We start from the raw sequence: 6000 nt of genomic DNA, 5'->3' as shown, positions 1-6000 counted from the left end.
CTGTACACTCCTTAACCTTTCTGAGTTCCTGTTGCCTAAGCTATAGAGTAGGGGAAAGTAACAGATGTAAAGTCCCCAGCACAAAGAATGCACTCTTATAGTGTAGTTTACATCACATGTCACCAGGTCTTTTTTTTTCTCATCTTCTCTTAATGAATCCATTTGTTTTTGTTTTTGTTTTTTCTTTTGCTTTTGTTTTTGGGTTGCTTCGGCTTCCTCTCTCTTCTCTGTAGCTTGCCTGTGGCTGGCCTAGGGATGGAGACAGCAGGATCCCCATAAGAATAAAGAAGCTGGATTACAGCATTGCCTCCAATCCAGCAGGGCATTCAGCAGTCAGTGAGCTGAAGATGGCGAAGGAGCTTCTCTCTCTCTTCTCCATCTTCCTGGACCTGCATCTAGCTCCCAGCCATATCCTAGTCAGTCCCCTGCAACTCTAAACCACACCTAAGAAGTGAGTGCCTGAGCTGAAGGGAGCTCAGGAAGGCTGGTCCTATGCTCTCTCAGGAAAGGTAGCAGGAGCCTGAGGGAATGTACTCATGGACTCTGAGCTGTTATCATCAGGGGTTCTGGGTACCTGAGTGAAAAAATAAGGTGGAATTTTGTTTGTTGTTGTTGGACACTTGATTGGGTTTGGAGATTTTGTTGTAGTTGTTTGTTTATTTGTTTGATCAAAGCCCAGAACTCATTTGCTGGCACTAGGAAAGAAGTGTAGGGAATCGAAGACCTGTGGCTGTCAATCTCAGTAGCATTTTGCCAACCTAAATAATGATTAGAGAGACATTCTTCACAGAACAATGACATTGATTCGGGAGGGGATGAACATGGGAGTACAGAAGCCACAGTTAAGTTGTAGGTGAAAGGAAAAACTTGAGAGCAGAAAGATGAGGCATTTATATAAGCTGCTTGACTGCACATTTCTCCTAGCTGTGCAGACCACAGGCAGGGGTTGGCGTCTGCTGGCAGTGTCCTGCTTGGGCATGTGTGCTGCCAGCAGCATCTTGTCTGAACAGTTATGGTCTTAATGAGCGTTAACAGATAAGCTTTGCTGCCGAGCTCTGAACATGTGTGTGGTGTGTGACATGCAAGGTGTTTGTAGGATGAGGATGATTTCCTATGTGTCTTAGGCTGGTCCAGGAGAAAGTGCTTGCTTAACTCTAACAGGGAAGCAGAAGGTCCTCTCACTCAGCACTTCCTGGCTCATCCTCTGACTTTGTCTAATTGGGCATGGCAAGAATGAGATCATCTTGCCATTCAGCCTTCATACTTTCTAGGGGATATGGTTGAGAGGCTGAATCTAGAGTTGGGGCCCTTCCTGGAATTACAAGTCTGGTGGCATTGTGGTTAAGTCCCACTCCTAAGCAGGATAGGACAAGAGGTTTAGGAAGGCCAGTCTTGGGCTACAAAATGAGCTCAAAGCCAGCCTGAGCCATTTAATGAAATCCCATCTCAACATTAAAAATACAAAGAGGCCTGGTACCTCAGTGGTAGAGTGCTTACTTAGCATGTGTGAGACACTCATATTGAATCCCTTCCTCCCCCCCCCCCAAAAAAAAAAACACTCATGAAGACTCTAGAAGAAGAAAGAGACACTTCCTTCTGCCTGGGAACTCACATGAGCATGGCGGCTTCCTGGAGAAGTAGGAACCTGACCAGAGACAGCATGGATTTTAGCTCATTGATGAGGAAGAACAAATTATTTATGAAAGCAGCGTCGGGGTGGCAGAAAGTAGTTCAGTTCCCAGAATTCTCCAGATGTTAACTTACTACTGGGGAGCTTCTATTGGCAAGATCAGACTCAGTAGCAGCCAGTACAGTGGCGGTCAGCCCTTGGTCGCTCAGGCAGAGACTGGAGAAAGAGTCAAAGGCAGTTTTCAGAAGCCTAGTCTGGCCAAGGCACAAACATGCAGGAATAGTCAGGGCAGGAAAGAACTCACTAAGCACTGGGTTAATGTGTGGGATCCCACCTTTATTTGGGGGTGAGGGAGAATGTAGTATCAAGAGTGGTTAACCAAAGTGGTTGTTCATATGCTCTGGCCATAGACAGCCTGGAATAATAAAGCCACATTAAAGACTTGCTGGTATCTGTACAGGTTCTGAAAATATCTCCAAGGCAGAGTACTTACCTGGTGTGTATGAGACCTCTCATTCAAATGCAGACATACCAAAAACACAAACAACACAAGAAACCAAAACAAAGCAGCAGCAACAACAACAACAGAAAGGTGAGCTGCCTGGGCTGATGCATGGAGCCATATCTGCTTCCTTTCTGTGTACTAATGGGCTCACCTCCTGCAGAGTCAGCTCCACTGGCAACCTGGGCTGCTGTCTGCTGCTCCTCTGGGATTCCTCTGTTTCTCTATAAGGTGACCCTCTCCATAGAAAGGAAAGATAGAGAAGGCCCTCTCTCCATTGCCCACTGCTGGCCAGCTACTAGAAGCTGGAGCTCTGAATCCCAGCCACTACAGGGACCTAGACAAGACAGGAAGGAAGTGGCCAGGAGTGGAGCTTGCTGAAGCCATATGGAGAAGGAAGCAGCTTCTCTGTAGCCTGATAGCAGACCGATTCTGAAACCTCTCCCGTCCTTCGGCCTCTGGGGCCATCCCTCTCTGCGGCCACTCCAGAGTGCTTGTCCTACGTCAAGCATCTTGCGAGCCTCTAAGAGAAGGAAACCACATGCAGAAGAAAATGAGGCTGGTAATTTAGCATGTTCTTTATACCAGCCTTTTACTTAAAATTCAAGAGATGTTACTAGCAACCACCTAACAAATGATTAAATTGAGACACCAAGAGTCCAAGCGATTTGTTTAATATGATTGAACTGGTGAATGATGGAGCCTAGGATCCAGCACACATCTGTCTGACTCTGGTGCAATCTCTTTTTCAGACATTAATGTATCCTGCCCACGTTGTATTGATTTATGTGTTCCCCCTGCTGGGATTGCTTGTATTTTTAAAAGAAAGAGTCTGAAGAGAAGAAGATGAAAGATGAATACAACAGATGACTTCCCGCCCTGAATGTCTACAACTTTACTCTCGACAGAATAATGGCATTTCCAGAGTTTGGGTCTTAACTTTCAACAGATATTTTTTCCCCCTTGATCCAGCAGCAATGGCTTCTGGGTACATATTTTGATTTTCTTTTTAAACAATGTCAACTTTAGGTATGAAGAAATGGAATGTATTGAGGGCATTTATACAACTGCAACTCAACATACTAAAATAAGATTTAAAACTAAAACAGAAAACACAAGGGCTCAAGAGACGTCTCGGTGGTTAAGAATGCTTGCTGCTCTTTCAGAGAATATTAGTTCTTGTTTCTAAAACCCACTTCTGGTGGCTCACAATCTCCTCTAATTCCAGCTCTAGGGGACCCAATGTCTTCTTCTGGCCTCCACAGACATCTATGTATACAGACACACAGACACACATAAACAAAAATAAATCTTTAAAAAGGATATATAATACACCTGTGTAATATATCCCCATCTGGGTAGATACATCTGTGTAGTCATATCTTCCACGCCACAGGAGCACTGTGGTGCCTGTCCCCACTGTGCCCCACCACATTCCAGTGCATGCTGCCCACCTGTCCTCATCATCAGCTGGAATATCCCATGACAGAAACCACTATCCATTTAAACACAAGTTCCAGCCCTGTCTCTCCAGGAAGGTTTCCCCTGGTTATTAGAGAGTGGGATATGTTTTCAAATGCATGATGTTTTAACCACCCTGATTTGAAAGGCTCCTCATTTCAATCATTAAGCTCCTTTCTGGAGCTTCCATAACAAAAGGCCACACGCTGACCAGCTTAAAATAACAACAGCAACAGCAAAAAGACACCCAGAGATCTGGGAGCCAGAAGTCTGATAAGACATGTTGCAGACCCATGTGCCCTCTGGAGGCTCTTGGGAAGGACCACCTCCCGGCTTCTCTCCCTGCTTCTGGTGTTGCCAGCAATCCTTGACATTCATTAGCTATGTGGATGCTTCACGTCCAGTGTTACCTCTGATATCACAAGGCCTGCTTTTTTTCTGTGTGCTTATCTGTACTTGTGTCCAGATTTCTGTCTTTTCATATGGATATCAACCTAAGCCACAGCATCTCAGGGTAACTCCATTTTCAAAGACCTTTGTCTTTGTAGGTTGTATGAACAGGTGCCAGAGGCTAAGACTTCAGTAGGCCTCTTTGGAGGACACAGCTTGATGCAGAAATGTACAAAACAGAATACTATATCCCACCTCACAGTTCTGGACATGTATGCAGCAATCAAAACCAACTCTTGCACATCTGTTTCCACTGAGTTTGAACATTCTCTCCTTGGATTGGGAGTCGGGGCAGGGCTCATAAGGCTCAGGCAGCAAATTGACAAGATCTAGAAGCTCATAAAAATCACAAAATTTACAAGCTCCTCCCCCAAATTATAGCATCAAGAAACAGTAGCTGGGAGAAAGGTCTCTGCAAATTGTGAGCCATCACCCACAATGCAGGGGGCTTCTCTGCAATGGAGATAACTAGTCACCTCTTCCTGGGAAATGCCACATGAGAGTCACTATTTGCCATCATGCAAAAAGCAGTTTGTAGTGACTGTTATCTTGGGTATGTGGTGATGAGCCTCAGAGAAGACCGTACCACTGTCCCTCAAGTCCTGGTGAAGCTGGTCCACGCACTTATGCACTTACACATAACCTGGTTCCTGCTGGGAAGTCGCCAGACCACTTCCTTATCCCACTGACCACTGTACATGTACACCCGACCTTGGGCTCACAAGGAAATGCTCCCACTTCTGAGTCCATAATCCACAGGCATGCAACATGGCCTATTTCCAACTTCACTCCATGCTGACACTTCTGTTCCTACCACCCCCTGCCAGTTGGAAACAGTGACACACAACCATCTCACAGGGCTGTTGGGCAATTTAATTAATGTTTATAAAGCACTCTGAGGTCTTCGGATAAAAACTGCTGTGTAAGTGCTAAATTATTGTTAGTTCTCAGCCTCCTGTCCCTTGACTTCTGACAGGGGTCTTTGTTGTTCCTGAATGGGGGGTGTTGACAGGCCGTCCAGCTGGCTTTGGGGTGGGGGAGACTTGGGCAAAAACATACACATTTACAGATTGTTTTTTTCCCCCTTTTGAAAAAAGCATTCCAGCTCTGTGGGACGTCTCAAAGCTTTTCAGTGTCTGAATTTCTCCCCACTTGCCTCTGGTAAGGACTGGAATCTAGGAGAGTAGATTGTAAACAGGCGACTTTGGCAAAGCATAAGGGGAAAATGGTCAATTGGAAGAAAGAGCGCCTCTTATAATGAAGCAAAAACAATATCCCTTATGCATTCGGAATCTAAATGAACCGCTAAGTGGGGTCCAGTTCCTCTGCCCAGAAGGGAATATTGTACGTGTTTATGCATTGAAAAGAAAAGAGAATAGAAGTGCCTGAGTTCCAACTCCTTCCCTCACCCTAACCTCTCAGGAACCATGGAAACAGATACACTAAGCTTACATGATGTTTTTCTGATAGTCCTTTGTGATCTAACTGTGTGCTGCCTAGAATCCCGTGGGGAGAGTTAAATCAAGAAGAGACATTGCACTTATGCTTTGGGTCTGAAGGACAGAGGGGCTGTGTGGGATGTATGAAGGTCTGTAGTGACCAGCAATGCTCCTCGGCTCGATTTTCCTTTCTCTCTTGCACATTTATTGTTGTCCCCCAGAACAACCTATCACACAGCCCAGAGGGTGTCTCTTGGTTGATCATCATGCTGTGTTGGTGTGTTTACTCAGATTTAGCTGCTTTTAAAAACTAAGGAGTAATTGTATAATACAAAATCAGTGGGGCAGAGAACCAAGGAAAGACTCTGGTGTCTGTTACATAGTTGAAAACACAAAAATGACCCGATGATAGAAGACTCAGAGGGTACATGCTGTGTTCTGGAAGACACCTGGCCAAGAATAATAAATACCATGAGGAGAACAGATACCAGAGATATTCTTCTAGGTCAGTAAAGAGG

This window comes from Mastomys coucha, unplaced genomic scaffold, assembly GCF_008632895.1.
Source record: "Mastomys coucha isolate ucsf_1 unplaced genomic scaffold, UCSF_Mcou_1 pScaffold7, whole genome shotgun sequence".
Taxonomy (NCBI): domain Eukaryota; kingdom Metazoa; phylum Chordata; class Mammalia; order Rodentia; family Muridae; genus Mastomys; species Mastomys coucha.
This window is presented reverse-complemented; position numbering follows the sequence as displayed.